Source organism: Numida meleagris, chromosome 2 (genome assembly GCF_002078875.1).
Source record: "Numida meleagris isolate 19003 breed g44 Domestic line chromosome 2, NumMel1.0, whole genome shotgun sequence".
NCBI lineage: Eukaryota > Metazoa > Chordata > Aves > Galliformes > Numididae > Numida > Numida meleagris.
In genome coordinates this window covers 12,134,492-12,152,682 of record NC_034410.1, presented here as the reverse complement: position 1 = coordinate 12,152,682, position 18,191 = coordinate 12,134,492, and the positions used below count along the sequence as shown (strand labels likewise).

General features: G+C 39.2%; 1 long non-coding RNA gene across 2 annotated transcripts in view; it reads left to right on the top strand.

Annotated features, from left to right (window-relative positions):
* Nucleotides 1-18,191, top strand: part of LOC110393427 — a 160,305-nt gene that overhangs the window by 65,187 nt on the left and 76,927 nt on the right. For both annotated transcript variants that reach the window (XR_002435008.1, XR_002435009.1), the window contains one exon: nucleotides 1,821-1,914. This is a non-coding gene — a long non-coding RNA (uncharacterized LOC110393427). The remainder of the gene's footprint in view (nucleotides 1-1,820; nucleotides 1,915-18,191) is intronic.

The window sequence follows — 18,191 nt, the reverse complement described above, 5'->3', positions numbered from 1 at the left end:
GGGAAACTCAGATCTTACCTGCTCTCTACAAAAAATAGCCACATTAAAATTAGCAGCACTAGAAGACAAAGTAGAGGATGACTGTACACATTTTAACGTACACTGCAGAGCACATCCTGTACTCCCGAGTACATTTAAAATTGATCAGCAAGTCACAGCGTGGGGCAGTTTGATTCTTTGTTAAAAAGAATAAGCAATTGTACCTCTTCTGTACTTGTAAGTGGACTCTATTATTAACAATGAGTCCTCCTTAAAGGCACATAGAGTTTCGGATGTATTAATTCTCTTGGCCTTGCACTGCTCTGGAGTAGAAAAACAGATTACTTGAGAATTCAAAGCTATCAAGAGAGAGCTCGGAAGGGGCAGGGATTAGTCCAGCTTTCATATGGGAAAAGCTGTGAGGAGAGGTTCCTCGTGTGCCAGGTGCTTGTTAACGTGCTGCACTACTGCCTTCTCTGTGAGGCTGTGGTGCAGCAGATCCTCATGCAGATTGGTGGAGGACTGGAAACAAAGGGGGGAATCGGAGGAAGAAGTTGTGGAAAAGGAAAAGGTTTTGCAATACCTCTTACTGGTTTTTCTTACCTCTGTGTCCTGTACTTTTTACATTGCTTCTGTCAATATATGAAATAACATCACTGTCCAGGAAAGAATTAATCCGAAGTGCAACAAATCAGTACAAAACTAGAATATTCAGTGGAAAACTAGGCATCACCTTTATTTTAGGGAGTAAGTATTCACAGTGCATGTAAATGCAAAAAATGTCAGTGCATGCAGTATTTCTAGAATTCAGCCTCCCTGTTCAGTGTGAGGCTGAACAGGCCATTCTACTTTGAGCATGCATGCTTGTCATAGAAACTGCAGTGCAAGAAGATGACAGATGATTCTGGACTGGGCATGAGGAGCAAAATAAACTTTTTTCTTGAGTGGTTTCTATTTTCCTGACACTTCATTTCTTTTTCATTTGCCCTTCTCACCTCCTCATTTTTACTTTGTAATATCACAACTGCCTCTTAGGTGGACAAGGGATGAAGATTAAAAAAAAAATCATTCTTGGTTATACCCTACAATCTGATTTTACAACTCTTTCTTATATTTGTGGTTGTTGTGGTCGATGCACTTGTATAACAGTTTAATAGAGAGATGTGAGGGGTAGTTGTAGGTAAGCATTGATATAGTAATTCTGACTACTACATGTAGTGCAAAATTCATATTGGACTTGATGTATACAATGCATTTTCAGTATTTTCAGTATCTATTTCATTTTTCCCTCATATGGGAACTAAATAAATTTAGCATTTTTTACAGTAAGAAACCCATATAGGTCATCAGATGATAGATCTCCTTCCTTCCCTTGTAACGTCTTTTATTTCTTAGCAACATGGCAATAACATGAGACCATGACAGCCTTTCTAAAGTGTGCACTGTAGTGAACAAAAAAAGAGAGTATGAAATTTCTGATCAGTGCTCTGAGGGACTGTTTTTTACATTGATGGTGTATTACAAATGATAGACTGCATTGTAACCTAACAAAGGCATGTCTGCTCACTTCCAGCTGATGGTGCCAAACAAAACTCAGTGGTAGCATTTTGAATTGTTAATTGTGCTGCTCTGTGCTGAAATCCTTGACCTAAATATTTATGAGGGAGTCGATTCTACAGTGCACTACATTGGTGCGCTGCAATCTGGCCATGTAACAAAGTGTAAACGTGATTATTCACATGCTCCCAGAGACAATGGCAGTGCCCGGGAGTGGGAAGTATCAGCCCCTGCATCCTGGGGCTTGTCTCACTCATTTTCTGTGTTTCATTCACTCTCTGCAGATCAAACATTCCCTAAAGTGTGGTAGAAGGCAGGAAGAATGACACTTGCTAATTTGAATTTCAGAACACACCTAAACCGCATTCTGATCTCCAGGTAAGTGTCTGTGAGCCACTTGGCTTTGACACTTGTTAAATCTTAATCACATATCTTTTTGGTGCCAAGCTCCTGTATGCAGACCAAAGAGCGGCATACACTTGTGCATGTGTTTGTGGGGGAGGGAATACTTTGTACAGAAGATGTGAAGTGAAAACAACATCACTCTGGAAAATATGAGATCAGCTTATGAAAAAGGAGGGAAGATTGACTGACCACTGAAAGCCTTAAACTACAGGTGTCCTGATGCAGTTTCTCTACGTGGGCACTCAAGAAGGAAACATCTGGGAACATATGATTTACTAATTTAGATCAGGCATTATTTTTATGTATTCATTTTCATCCTCCTCCCCCCTGACTGCTTTTAAAAAATACCCTCAGGCATGTCATTGGCTCTATCAAAGTCCTTTCTTAAGCAGTAACTGTCAACTGTAAAGGGGAAGGAAAACAAATAGCATATTCCAAATGTCAGTAGTAACTAAACAAGTTGTCTCTGTGAAGATCTGGGTATCTCTGAACTGATTTGGAATGTATTATCCACGCGGTGAAACATGGTATTGACCACATAATGGGTGTCTATTCTGGCAAGTGGCTCTTCTGCTTTAGATGCCTCGTCATAATTATGGGCATGAAAACTATAAAATATTTCCCATGCTATCACCGACACTTAAAAACAAGTTCATTTAAATTAGGACTTGGAGGTATTTGAGCCAATGATGTTTGTCAACCTGAGCACATCTGGAAGGTTTGTTGTATGTGGTCTTGCTTAAATACTGTATGTGCCAAAAGGGATACAGTGAGCTAACCACCTATGTTGGAGCTGATGTTAGATTATCTCACTGTCTGTTTTAGAGATCAGAGCGCGACACAATCTGGTACAACAAAATTTAGGAGCCTGAGTTCCTCAAAGAGTCAGTGGAAAGGTCTGAGCACCTCTGAAGAGTGGCTTGTGTGAACTGTCACCTGGGACGGTGTGAATGTGCCCCATTGTGTTTGCCTGCAGCCTAAATATATCCAACAAACAGCAGCACTTCTATCAGCATCATGGTGTGCTTACTAATAGCAGTGTCAGTTGGCATGTTTTATGTTCATGTGAATATGGGTTAATGCATGAAATGGAAAGAATTCCCAGGCTTGCTGGCACAGATACTGTGCAGGAGCTGAGGCAGATTTACAGTTAGCGCTGTGCATACAATTAATGAAGGTGGAAGCTGAACAGAGTAGAGGTCTGTGATCCCTTAAACACATCTTCTATTGAATAATTAAATGCACCAGTCCTTCTGCATCCCAATAACCCTCTGGAACAGGATGATCTTGGATGATCTTAGGGATGTGGTTTAGTGGGTATGTGACAGTGGGTTCACAGTTGGACTTTATGATCTTAACGTCTTTTCCAGCCTTAATGATTGTATGATTGTATGATTGTATGAGCTCTTAATAGTCTTGAACTGTGTGAAAACTGTTAGTGGGTATAGCAACCTTGTCTAGCTTCAAAAATAAACCAACAAGTGCACAAAAGAGGATAATTTGTTATTCATATACTTGGTGAGCAGTACAGCAAAACGTGGTATCAGAAGAGCCTTACAAGGAGCACTAGAGGTGTTTGCATGTGGAGGCTGTGAAGCTGCTGTACCTGATAATCTCTAGCATGGAGAACCATGTCTGTGGGACATGCTATGTGGGGCTGAGTTGGAGTGGTGGCTGCTTGCAGAGGGAGGTGGTGGCAGCAGCTGAGAGAGGAGATGGAGTGTGCATCTGAACCACACCAAGGAGGTGGTTTGCTAAAAAGTGCAGTTTGGGCTGTTTTTCTGTAAGGTCAGCACCAAGACTTCTTGGTTTTCTGTGTTACTGGTCTCTGGCTTCCCTGACACAGTGTTGCTTTACCAGCAGGGAGGAGCAGGGGCAGCACTGTCAGCAGGGCAATGCAGGAGTTGTGCTCGCTGCCAATTACTCTGACAGCCTTCAGGAAGGGCTTGTTTACCAGAAGAGTTTTCTTCAGCAATTTCCCACTTCAGAACAGAGCGTGATGCTTTTCACATGTGTGCTGTGCGCTATTTATAGCTGAACAGCAAGAAACAGGCTCCTAGCAGAACTGGCACAGTTATTTGATGCAATATAGGATTTCTCCCCAAACCTAGACTTAATAAACACAATCTATGATATACATTTTTAACATGGTTAATCATGATGATTAATTCACACGAACTCTTAGCACGTTAAGAAAGTGCAGAAATGTTGCTTGACAGGTATAATAATGGAGTGGGGAAGTGCATTCCTGAATCACTGTTTTACATACTGCAGACACTTTCTTTTGCCTCTTTGTGTTCAGTGATGGTCCCAGAGATTACCCTGTCTTCATAAGAGCACTGGATAGAGATTAAGGTCAGGAGGTTCTGGAAATGAGAACGTCACCTGCAGCATGCAACATTAGATACTAGAGCGTGCATAATTAGATACTATTTTCATAATAGTATCTAATGTGCATTCTTCGTGTTTTTGAAGAGGCAATTTGTCAGCTATTTTTCAATCTGTGAATGCATACATAGCATTTTATGGCATTCCTAAAAGTTAGTTTTTGTCTCAGTGCAAAAACTGGGTCTTAAGAAACTTTTGGTGTAAAAGTTGCTTGTTGCCGGAGAAATGCTGTGCTTGTGAAATGCCAGTTGGCAGTGGACGGTGTGGAGCTACTTGAACGGAACTTGGAAAAGGTGTAATACCTTCCCTGCAGCCTTCTGGAAGTGTGTTCTGTGTCCAGAAAAGGGGGAATACCAAATTGTCCTTAGGTCCATGGAGCATCAGTCACATAATATTGTAATCCACACATCAAAACAGAGGCTTGGATGGTAGGAAGCCAGGTTAGACCTTCCCCTTCCTCCTTCCCACTTACCTTTCTTTCTCCCCTTTGGTACGCAGTGTCTGTATCTCCAGTGGGGCAGAAATGGTCATTTTGAGAAGTACTACGCAAGGAAATGGGCAGATAGAAACATAGTGCCTTGCTTGAAGCATGCCATGCAGCTTCAAGCTGCAGATTTACCCTGAAGAATGTTATTGTTGGTGATAAGTGCTTATTTATGCAGGGTGCTGTAACGTTGGGTTACAAATGGGATGACTGAGACAGATGGCAAGATGGCTGAACCTCAAACCCCAGTGCATTTACAGCGCTGTCAAGGACCTGCTCCCAGGTCTTGCAGCACCCTCTGAAACGCTCTGGAAACCCCCTGCACAGGGAAATTATGTTCCTGAGTGCATTTCCCAAGCTTGCCCTGCAGCCCAAAGGGCTGTGTCACTCTGCTCTGCGGACCCTCCTGATGTGCCTGGGCTTGCACTCACTGTCAAGTTTGCAGGTGCTTGATGGAGGGCCTGGTACTGGTGCCATTTCCACAGTTTATCCAGCAAGCAGTCCTCATGCCAAAGAACATCTCCCTACTAACTCATTCTTCCTCCACGTGAAAGATATTTGCATGTTCAATGTTAGCACCTGGAAACAGTGAGGAGGGCTGATAACCACAGGGCCTGCATCTGGCCATGACCCTAATCTCTTCCCCTCCTCCACACCCTTTTACTACAAGACATGGTGTGTTATGAAGGTTTGCATGGTAGGCTCACTACACGTTCATGGTATGGATAAAGAAGAGTAGGCTGAAGTTGCTGCTTGTGCACACTCCCAGGAGGTACAGCCTGGCTATGCTGAGAGTGACCTAAAAGCCTTCAGCATGGAGGCACGCAGGATATTCTGGAAACTCCCAGGAGCTTTCTGTCTGAGCAGTGGAGGTAATCCCTCTCCCACACCCACATCACAATTCTGTTTTTATTTCAATGGCAGAATACAGAATTCAAACTGAACCCAGCTCTGGATGTTCTTTTTCCATCTTTAAAATACATCAGACTAAACTTTCCAGGGCTGAACAAGGCACGTGGAATCTGAAACCAAGACTGAGTTTTCCACATGGAGTCAGGATCTAGTTAGAAAAAAGAACGTATTATGTATAGTAGGAAATGGGTACTTGACAAAAGAGGTGTGGTGTGTATTTGCAGAGGCTTCAGACTGAAAGCTGAGCAGGTTGGTTTTGTGGTCAAGCCAGGGTGCGTTTCAATAGAAAGGCTCCAGGTGCACATTTCTGAGGCAGAGAGCACATATTTCTTAAATCCATTTTCCTACTTGAAATAAACCTGCACTTACAGCTTGAAGGTCTGCCATACACACCTTGCATATAGCAGGATGTATGTGGGATTTGAATGGGATATTATCAATGAATGCACAAAGCAGAGACAAGTTATAAGAGGCTACGTTGAAGGGAAAGGAAATGGCACTCAGGAGGGTAAGGAAGGCAGGGCAGCACAGGAGCATCCTAACAAAGTCACAGAGCAAGAGGCAGCTCCAAAACTTCAACACAATTATTCTTGGACCCTGTCATCATAGCTGCATTGGCATGTGGTCCAGTAACCGGTAACTGGGAATAAAGATCAAAGCAGCAGTAGGTTGTGGTTTTGTACCGCTCACCACAAGGTTTCTCTTTCCTGTCACAAAGTACGTGTATTTGTTTTTAAAAATAACTTTATAACCTCTCTCAAATACTATTTTTGGTGACACTGATTTTGGAGAAAGCTTGTCAATGAAGTGAAGCAACTTTTTAAAATATTCTTTTCTCATTGTGCTAGATGTTATGAAGAGAAAATGAGTCCCTAATAGATCACTTAGAAGAGATGTATATTTATAGATTTGTTCATAGGCAAGTACAGGAATCCATACTGACAAGTGTAATGTTGTGACATCTTTTTCTAGCATAAATTTACCAATGTAAGTGAGATTGGGTTGAATGACTTGTGAGAATTTGAGCACACAGGAACAGGTAAAATATCAGCTGCTTTTAACAACAGGTATGCCTTGTTACTCCCCATTGTTTGCAAGAATAGGAAAAGTTTTTTTAAGAAAGCAGAGGACTTTCAGTCAAAGCTCTTGGTAAACTCAGCACCTTGCCTTCCAACTGTTCATGGATTTCATGGATTTCAGCCTCCTGACAGCTGTGTATGCAGAATTTCTATTGGCCTTGATAATACTTCTCCACAAGATGGAGAAGTCTAACAGCACACTTGTGTCATTAAGATACTATTAAGACCTGGCAACGAAGGACATCACAGACTTAATTAAGCATCTCTATGTTGTTCTTATAAACATTAGAGTAAGAAGTTATAAACCCTTGGATGCTATAACAAAGCAGGGAACGTATGTTGTTAGTTAGGTTAGTGACCTAACTAACCAGGTCCCTAACCAGGGACCACTTTGCCTCTTAATGGCTCAAGATCTCATTTTCATTCAGCTCTCTAAAAACCTTAGAGATGTATTGTGTCCAGTTTGCTTAGAGGATTTACCTTCATATGGTAGGCTGATACGTATATTAAGGCTATAGGTTTGCCCATAACAATGCTGGCATGATGTAAATGTCATCAACAGCGTTATATAAATAATGACCTGAAAAATTCGGAGTGGGAATGAAAGTGAAAATAATTGATGCTTGTGAAATAATGGATGTGCCAGACCTAAGAGCTGCAAGATAGAGAAATGTATTTTATTTTATTTTATTTTTTAATGCGAAGGAACAGAAAACTGTTGAGCATGCAGTAACCTGAGAAGCCAATGCAATATAGACTACTCACAAAGGCACTCACATTTTGTGGGTGTAATTAATAATTAAACTCTGATCTTTTATTTTGGAGCAATGAAATATCTGGACAGAAAGTAGAAGTCTAGAGATCTGTGAAAAGAGTATATATCTTCAGTTTCCATTCCTCTGATGTATTCAGTAACACACTGCCTAGCTAAAGGAATTTTGAATTCTTGCTTATGGCAATCATTTTACTTTCAATTTTCATGTTCGATTTACATTATAATGACCTTAATGGAGGTACATGTTTATCAGCACAGTCTAGGCAATTGAGCAAGCATAAAAAGTTGCATACTGGTTGATAATAATACTTTCTGTGCAATATTTATGAGATCCACTAATTCAAAAGTGTGTCCTAAAGCAGGATCAGTACAGAAAACATATCCAGTTGTTTAGCTAACCCCTTAAACTTTCTCACAAGAAGAAAAATCTCCGTAGGTCTGTTACTCACTGTCTAGTCAGCCTTACACTCAAAAATATTTCTCTCACCTCTAACCTAATTCTTCCTTATTGCACTCTTTTCCCCTTTTCAGGGTTGTGGGAAGCAATTAATTACCTTCTTTCGCAAAGAATATTTCTAGGTTTTGAAAACTCCTGGTTTTCTCCCTCCTGGATTAAGCAAGCTCAGGTCTCATGCTAGATCATCTTTTTTGGAAGTTCCGTCTCATTTCTGTTCTTGGAACTTTCTCTAGATATTTGATATGTTCCTTGACATGCTATAACTCGCAGAAGTCATGTGGCTCAGGGTGAGGGATTACCAGCTCTGAATAGAGTTGAAGGAGTGTTCTGTGTATTTAGCATGCAACATGCTCGTTTTCTCTAATCTAGCATTATTGCTCCTTATGCAATAATACAATTTTATTGTTTGCTTGTTATCCATTCCAACTCTAGATTCTTTTCTGCACTGTGCTTGTCTTGACAGACATTCTCTAACTTCTATTTGTACAGATATTTTTTTATTGTGCATGAGCATGTGAATTCATTTGCTTATTTTAGTTCAGATTTCTCCCGTTCACCAAGGTCATTTCAGATGTGTAGTCTATGCTCCAACGAGTTTGTAGCTTTTTTTTTCAGCTGAATGTCATTTTCAAAAGCAAAAAGCATTTTAATTTATCTACCAGTTCATTAATAAATGTCATGCAGACAAATTCTTGCAGAACCTGGCCTGATGCATCTTGCTCATTGAAATTTGAAAATGAGCAAGATATTAAAACTATACTTTGATTGAGGTTTCCAGTTTGAAGTAACCATCCAAGTACCTGAAATTTGCTTGTCTATTGGAATGTCCTGTGAGACGTCAAAAGCCAAAATCCACATGCATGACAGTATTTATTGTCCTCTATCCTTACATCTTGTTATCTGCCATGGAGAGAAATAAGTTTGTCCTGATGAAATTTATTTATGTAAAATTTATTTTGGCCCTTACTCACATCCTGGTTATAGTCCCGATTCTTTCAAATAAATCTTTTCATTAGTTATTGTGATATTTTCTAGTGATTTGAAATTAGGTTCTTGTGGTTTTCTTTCTTTTTTTTTTTTAACATTTAAAAAATAAGTACATGTTTTCTCTTTGAAGACTTCTGGAATCTGTATTTCTCAAGTTGCTAAACATAACTGTTGATGTCTCTGATACTTTTCTGTGCTTCAGTGCTGAATTACATCAGGCCTAGCCAATATGAATACTAGTATAGAATCTCTGTAGATTCTACTGTTATTCCTTCTATTTCTATTCTGATTTTCACCCTTCTATTTATGATTTTATTGTGATTGTCTATGACATTAAACTTGATCTTTTAAACAAAATTTGAAGGAAAAAAATCATTGAACGTTTTCAAAATACAGGGGTAATACTGTAGCCATGATACCCTTAGTGTGTGAGCAAGGAGAGGCTGTGGGACAAAGCAGTCTCTTTTATTTGTGCAATGGATATAGCTAGGAAATAAAGGCAGGAGCTGGGCTTCTGATCTTGAAGGCTTATCTATTTTTTCCACTATTAAATAAGTCAGTCTTATAAAAGGTGTCTCTTTTCTCCACAAATACTGCCTCAAATTGAACTTTAACTTGCTTTCAATTTGCTATATTTTCTTGTAAGTTATTACCTTCTTCATTTTTTCTCTTGTTAATGATGCACATGAAAATGATTTCTCATGATGCTTTATTTACTTTTCAGATTGTATCATTTTTATGTGCCTGAGCTGACAGGAGTTTTTATTTTTCTCCTGTTTGTCCTATCTTTTTTATATTTGCCTTTAGTAATTTGGGTTTATTTACATAGATCATTTGCTTTTTTATGAGTCCTTCTTGAATATTAGGTCATTGAGGATTGCATGACAGGCCAGACTATTCTCCCCAAACACTTGGTATCTTTCCTTCAGCTGGAGGTATCTGGTGTGGTGCAGATGCTCGTGGCAGGATGAGCTCCTCATCTGAAGCTGAGGGTGAAGTTTTCAAGAAGTACATGTGGTTAAAAAAAAGAACTTGAAGGAAAGCAAATGAGACATGAGGACTGATATTCTGGAAGGAGAAGGAATGATCCCGATTAATTTTATTTTAACATATTTATCTCTGGTTCCCTGTAAAATAATACTAAAATAATAAAATATTGTTAATTACCAGAATTGCCCTTGGGCAACTTATTGATTCACTGTTTTTCTTTTTCCTATGTAAAAGTTGAAGTACTTAAATAATAAAAAAAACCAAAACAAACAAATAAAAAAAAAACATGCTAATATAGTGGACTTCAAGGCATATGTCCAGATGAACCTGATTGCTCCTTTGCCTGTTTGTCTATAGTTATGAATTTAATGATCTTGTAAAAAAAAAAAAAAAAAAAAAGTGTCTTATAGCAATGGACATGAAATTCTCTGTGTAGAAATTAACACGGGTTTGGCTAAAAGCTCTCCGTAAGTATAGAATTACTGAGGATATCATAACTGAATGAGGAGAAATACATGAAGAGTCACAGTATGTCTTGAGCATGCTTCTTTGCTGAAGTGGCTGTGTCTAAGAGCTGTATTTTAAAGATGTCACTTTATTACACACTTGTTTTCCCAAGGGTAACTGGACATGTAAGTACATTGGGCTAGTTTCAAACACCCCTTTTCAATTTTATCAGGGCTAATTGCCGTGGTATTCTGAATACTTATGCATACTACTGGAGCCTCAATAACCCCACAAGTAGTTTGAGAAACTGTGTATTTGTACATATGAATGGAATTTTAAGTATATACACAAACATGTAACCTCTAAAATTTCTCTTAGAAGTAGCAAAATATATCACAAATAGCAATCAAAATGCAAAATATGTATCAAGGGTTATGATTATGAATCCTTGGAAACTTGCTACTAGTGATCATTGTGTTAGATCTCTCCTGCTCCCCTTCCACCTTTTCTTACCTTTAGAGGTGGAAGAGGAAAAAGGATTGTACATCCATTGGTTTGCATATCTAGCTCCGCTCTTCTTTTCCCCTTTCTCTTTGCAAATTTTACCTCCAATTCTTTTCTTGTGGTCATTCAGTGATGATTTCTTTGTGAAGCACTGGGGATCAAGATCACACACGATGCAGATAGGGGATTATAAGAAGTATGATATATTGCAGAATTTATTGTAACATACTAGAGTACGTATTCCTTGAGCTGGGGTTCAGAGCAGAATCATCTGTAACAAACAGGTTGGAAAATGCTCACTGGGCTTTAGAAAGTAAAGCCTGAAGAGATTGGCTCTGAAGAAGCACCGTACTTTGCTCATAACTTAAAGTTGTTGATCCTTGACTTCACACTTGATAAACAAAGTATAAAATATATATTAGAAACAAGAGCATGTCTCAATTCACTGCAAGTATAGATCACTAGAGAGAATAAATCATAACCCAGCCAACTATGTTTTTCTCCTCCTGCTTCCTCTCCAAGCTCAATTAAGACTCCACATGTTTTTTCTTCTCCCCAATTCCCTTTTATCTCCTCTCCTCCTCATGTTTCTGTGCCCTTCCCCCCATCCTCCTTGTGTTTCCATGTCCTTCCCCCCATCCTCCTTTTATCTGATGAGGATAGTGCTGTAGGATAGTGAGATAATTCCTGGTAGTGCTGGAATTCCCAGACACCTGGATGATATGTATATTTTTTAACCCCAGACAGGGTCAGATAAGACCTGATTATGCCTCTGTATTTCAGAGGTATACATTCAGGTTAAGTTAGTCCTTCTGGGACCCAATATGGTTCCTGTGTACTGCAAAATATGTAAATGCTCATCTTTAGGTACAGCAGTTTTGGTCTGGAAATTCAGATCTAGATGAATAGCTAGGAAACAGCTTAGATGTGTAATGAACAGAAGTGTTTTAAGTTTGTCTTCCATCCCATCCAACACTTTACAGATGTCTAACCGCCGGCTTTCTTTCCTGGCATGGATCCAGTTCTGATTTGGCACTGACTCACTCTCCATATGCAGTGAGTGCTCCCAATCTAGTGAATTTTTAAATACAACTACTTTGCATACACTGTGTAAATAAAATATTACCCCCTCAACTCAGACCCTCCCCCAACAAAGTTCTGCACAAAATGCCATTCCCAAAGCTGTTTCAGTGAGTCTAATCTAAATTAGGTCTCTAACAAAATAGTTTCTGTTTTTTTTTTTTTTTAAATTTTGTGTAGCCATTAGAATTGCATTATTATTTCTTAAAACATTGGATTAATTTAGATTCAATAAAGCAATTATATCCAGCAAAGGGATTAACAATTTAACAGACCTCCAAAAAGGCTAATTACAGGGCCTGTAATTTAGCTGACTGTGATGATTCAACTCAGATTCCTATTTCTTAAGCTTTTGTAGACTCACTCTTTTCCCTGGTGCTTTAATAGCAAGCCTGCATGCAAATACTTGCTTCCATGTGACTGAGGACTATGCTGCTTTGGGCCAAAATTGATTGCTGAAGTTACATGACTGAAATGCCTCAGGTTAAAAAAAAAATCACTAAAAAGAAAAATATCCAGTAGACTGCTATGTAAAGTGTGCTGCCTGACTGTCACTAATGCTCCCAGGATGGAAGAGGTTCTGCGAATAAGGTCAATGGAATTAACACTCAATTACCCCTTAAATATCAAAGAGAGTGCCAGGCATAGTTCTGAGAACATTTGAGGATCATCATAATTGCAAGCCACCTGCTACGTGAGCTTATGTAGTTATACGCGTTTTCTTCCTGCTCATCAGTTCATATGAGCTCACTCAGTCATATTTTGTACTATTTAAGAGCAGAGATGGCCATATACTGTGTAAAATCCCTTGTTCTTTTTGTTTCGGGTCTCCCTGCTGATATCAACTGTCATTGCTCTACTGGAGCTGATGGAGTCCTGAGGATTTACAGCAACCGAGGTCACACTTGTTTATGCAGTCAATCAATAAACATAGAGAGAATGTAAATTCATTTGTATGCTGATTAAATAAGTAGTTTAAACATGCTTAATGCATATTGAGATAGATACTGCCATTCTCATTTCTGTAAAACACAGTGTTTTAGGTTCTGATATAAATCCTGTTGAAATCAATGTTCCCAATTAACCTCAGGGAGTTTTAGCTCAGAATGACAGTCCAATCTTTGTGAAATACACAGTTTATTTCTAGCCTTTCTTAAAACCTGTTGTAATAATATTTTCCCTTATTTAGACCCCAAATGTGTTTCATATCCCACATTTTCTCTTTGAAGAAAAAAAATCAAACAAGAGTAAGCAGGAGAGTGAAGTGTCTCTGAAGAAGATGCCACACAGTCACTCAGTCATCCATTTACTAGCTCAGCAGTACAAAAACTGTTTCCCTTTTTCAATTTTCATTGTCCTCTCTACACCCACAGCCCTTGCTATCAGACCCAGTAAGTAACTCATATTAAAGACCTCATTTTGCCTTTCAACAGAGGAAGAAAAATTAGGGTGGATTTTTTTCTCCTTTTTTTGTTGTATGATTGTCCCAGTTAAGTCCCTAAGTCTCAATAGGGTTGTGCAATCTGAAATCTGACCTTTTCAAATCGGGTTTGAAGAACGAAATCACAGCAGAAAACCCTTTCTTCACATTTTTGTTCATATGCTTTGTGGCTTGCAATTCTACAGTATATGAGAGTTCAATTAGGCAGCATGTAATTGACAGGTTCCTGAGTTAAAGAGCTGGGGTGGGATCGTATACTTAAAATAGCTTTAAAAGAAAATCTGTAGACAGGCAATCAGTCAGACAATCTTTTCAGGCAGTTGGAAAGCCCCTATTTTCCTAAGCACTTGCCCTGTAAATGATCTGGGAAGTCTTGCACGTAAAGTAGTTTAATATAAAAGATTGCTTGGAGGCAGTTAACATGCAAACATACCCCTTGATTTAATATCTAGGAAGCATTTTTTGAAGGGTTTTTTTTTTTTTTCAGAAGTATCATTGTTCCTCATTATGAGTGTGACATCACTTCCCCTGACCTACCGATACGTGTACTCCCCGCATGCTGATTTTTACCTTCTCTAAGATCAAAGACTCATTTCTTCTGAATTCAGGCCCACCTTTCCTTTTGCTTGGTTAACTTCCAACATCTAGAGGAAAAAATTTACCAACAAAGCAAAGGAAAAAGAAAGGCTAAAAAATTTCCTGTCTTTCACTGTGGGTAGACTCTGCAATTTGTCAGGTTGGATACAAATCCCCTCTTTTATTGCTGTGAGCTATACAGTGGTAGAAGCCCATGCATGCCATAAAAATCAGGAAGGAATGTCTTGCAACTCTTTACTTGAAAGCGTCATTGGGTAAATGTACAATTGTCCATTTTTTATACTGTATTTACAAAAATTAGGATTTTGAACTGAGAATTTCAGGAGTGAAGAATAACTGTAGAGTATCTCAGCATTAGAACTTAAGATGCCTTATGGAGCACTCATTATTAAAAATAGCCTAGGCTGGGGCTATAGAAATGGAGAAACTGTTTTTGCTTTTGGCTTCCTCTGTCTTTTAAGAAAGCTAGACAGTTTGAACACTCCTTTTCCTTCATACAGCACCCCACCTCTTGGAGCATTTGACCAGCTTGCAGAAAACTGTTCTTCAGTTCTATAAATTTAAATCTGCCTTTCTCGCCTTTGAAGACAGTGCCCTATTACTGCCCTTGTTTGAAAAGAAGACTACTCCTTCTTTTGGAGTTCCTCTGCTTACAAGAAGCCCTTCAAAACTTGCTGAGCCAGAGGCGAGTTGGGTGCTTCCTCTGCCCATCAAGGCATCACCTGGGAGGAGAACCACCTGTAAGTAGTCATCTTCATGAGAGATCCTCTAGAGTCAAGAAGGATGGCTTTAAATCATCACCAGCAGAAAGGGGTAGGTAGAACCAGAGCTCTCCCAGGTCTACTGACTGTGCTGCCTACAAAGTGATACATGCAGTCAGAGGCTGTGGATTGTCTTATGGTTTGTGGTTTGAGTTCCTTAAGAGAAGGTTTTGTATTTTTTATTTATGATCTGGAGATTTTAAAGCCCCAGAGTGGGATGGGATTTAGTGGTGACATCTTGTTCTGAGTACTTCCCATCAGCCAGTCCTGAGCAGATCCTACTGAGTGTGCTGCTTTTGATGATTTCCTACTGTCTTTCTGTAAATCAGTGCTAGACCCACATCTTTAAAACTACCAATAGATTGGGTATCCCCTCTGCAGCATATAAAACTCAAAGTGTTAAGGAGGCCAAAAACATAAGCAGATCTTATATAGATATGGATGTGTTCATATACATTCATATATTCGTAGCTATTATTCATGATTTTCCTGATTCAATCTTCAGCAAAAGAAATTTCTAAACTTCTAGTTGCCAAAAGCTGAGATGACGTATCAAAGGATTACTCCTCTACTTGATCTGTTTCCTATATTCTTCCCCTAAGCTGTTCATTTCCTCTTAGAAGTTCTCCATTCTCCCCTATGTGCTGGGAAGCAATCCGAGTTAGAGAGTAGCAGGTTCCAGATTTGGCGGATTGGGACAGCAGGAGAGGCAGCTAGCTAGCACAGCCTGCACCTACCAGTATTGTGAACAACTGTCTTAGAAAAAACACTGCAAGTCCACAAATTCAGTGGGAACTAAGGAGAACTGAGTTTATAGGGACTGAGGCTGAGCTGAACAGCACTTCTGTTAAGGCACAACAGCTGAAATGAAACTCTTTTAGCAAAGAAACCACAGGAGGCTTTTTTTTCAGGGGAAAAGACTAGGTTTCCAGCCATCTGTGGTAACTGATATAATATAAAAGCCATGGAGGATTCCTATGGAGTGTTACTCTGGAGTATTCTGAAAGGACTTCAGAAATTGAGATCCTTTCAGAGATGCATTTCTGTTTAGAAGCTGACCATTATAAAGCATCGAAGGAACTGGTATACCAATGAAACATTTTTCTCTAACAAGTGGTTGGATAAAGAGCTGATTAGGTGTAAGTCTAATTTATTTAATCAACAGAGCAAAGCACATCATGCTTCAGTCTTTTTTTCTGAAATTAACATTTTTGGAAAAAAAACAAGAGGAAGAGAAACACGGGGTGAGTATCTACAGTATCACTTCATATTTCTCTCTGTAACCTAAGGACTAGCTTAATCTTAGTGAGAAATTATTCCATGTTCTGCAGAGGATTACTTACATGATGTTACAGAGTTCTCAGTTAGCATGAAATACCCAGTTGTCCAACACCAGGACTTGAAAAGTTTCAGGAACGGTTAAGAAAAAGAGCTGAGTAGACCATTATTGATTGGCTTTAATTTGATTTTTTACTTGTTCTGATTAGATGAGGAAATGATAGTATTACAGAAAAATAAGAAGCCTATAAAGATTCTGAGTAGTTTGTTTTCCGTAATTGGCAAGCATTAAGCTATGTCCTAAAATATTTTCCATTTTCTCTTCATGTGTTCCTCAGTGCACTCTTCACTTACTGTTGGTGTTCTTCAGCACAGAGTGATATTTCCTCCAGAGGTCTGTGCCTAAACCACTTAGGCGATTAAAATAACTGTCACAATCAAAAGGCAGCAGAGGAATTAAACTCGAGATTTTTAGGTCTTTTAGAGTCAAGTTTCTGCCATGTCTTTTCTACTTTTGATCCATTAATGTATAATTTCATTGGGGAAATCAAGTCAGTGTAGTGCCCCCAAAGCCAAAAGAGGACAAAACCCCTACTCGCAAAAATTCAACCCCTGAAAAGTAAGATTTTACTTATGTCAGCCTAAAATAAGCAATTACAATTTGTTGAATGAATTATATCCTGAAATGCCCACTTCGTTACAGCTTATTACTAAGAATACCTTTTGGCATCCATCCTCTCTTCTACTTTGCAGACATCTAACTGCAAACGTTGCATCTAGAGTTCATAGACAATGTGAAGTCATAAGTGGGAATCCTGATGAAAGGAAGAGATTATCTTGTTCCATACTGGGGATGCTGATAGAGCCACTTGATTTGTTTGTTCCAGTTTGCTATGCACATCCTATGTACTGTGATAGTAAAAAGAAAAGCTTCTTCGCTATGCTGCCTGCAGCTAGAGGATTTGGGAAGAAAATAAAAATAAAAATTATCCTTTCCTTAATGGGAAGGAAAGAGGTGAAATGTAAATACAGGCTGGGAGACTTCTCAAAGGTGCAGTGGTCTGACCTGAAGCAAAGAGAAAGCAGTAAAACCAATGAATGGGATGACAGAAAAATAGTCTAGGGACCAAATGTTATAGAGACAGTGTAATGCAGAAATCCACTGAAAGCTGCTGGATTGCAAATTGGGAATGCTTCCAAAAAACCCAAAGGAAAACAAACACTTCACAAAAACATCCCTTTCCCCCAGCTAGGAGGGAGCTTATGTGGAAAGTTTTTGTTTTACCTATCACCTGCAGCAAATATGAATAGTCTTCATTTAAGTAATATTTTATTGTTGTGGGACTGAATCTAGCTAAGGGTTACAGGCTGGAGACCAGCTGTTATCTTCCAGCATGTTCTTTTCCAAGGCATAGGGGGAACAGTCCCACAACTGGTCCAACACCTACAATAATATCTAGGTTTCTCTGTCTACAGGACTGTAAAGACTGCACCTGCCACTTTTCTTTTTTTTTTTTTCCATTGCCATTTACCAGATTTTCACATTTCCCTACCATGAGGCAATGTTCTAGTTATTTATTGCTCTTCTATATGCTGGAGATTAAATACATTTCATCTGTATATTCTGCAGATAGGGCGTGATGGTTTTTGGCATGACATGTTATGTACTGGTACTACGTACAATAGGTTGTGAAATTTCTTTCTGTGTTTGAAAGCTTAAATGAATTTTGTAAAACACAAGGTCATTTCTGAACTCCTGAGAAATCTGAGTAGTGCTAGAGCAAGAGACAGCTGTAGACCAGGTGCTCTGCAATGGCAGAGACCTCTGAATGAGAAGTGCCATCACAGTTAGCAGTTAGGGAGGAAGGAGAGAAGCTCCTGCGGAGCAGCTCGAAGGACTGGTCACAAAGAGGAGTGAGATTACTGCATGACTCAGTGCAAAACTCTTGTTCAGATCCATGCTTAGACTCGCCTTCATTTCAGTTATCTTCCTTCAACAAGTCAGTGGCTTTTTAAACTCAGGAGCATGTCTATCTCCTGAGAAATACTATTGCAGAAACAGCTCAGAAT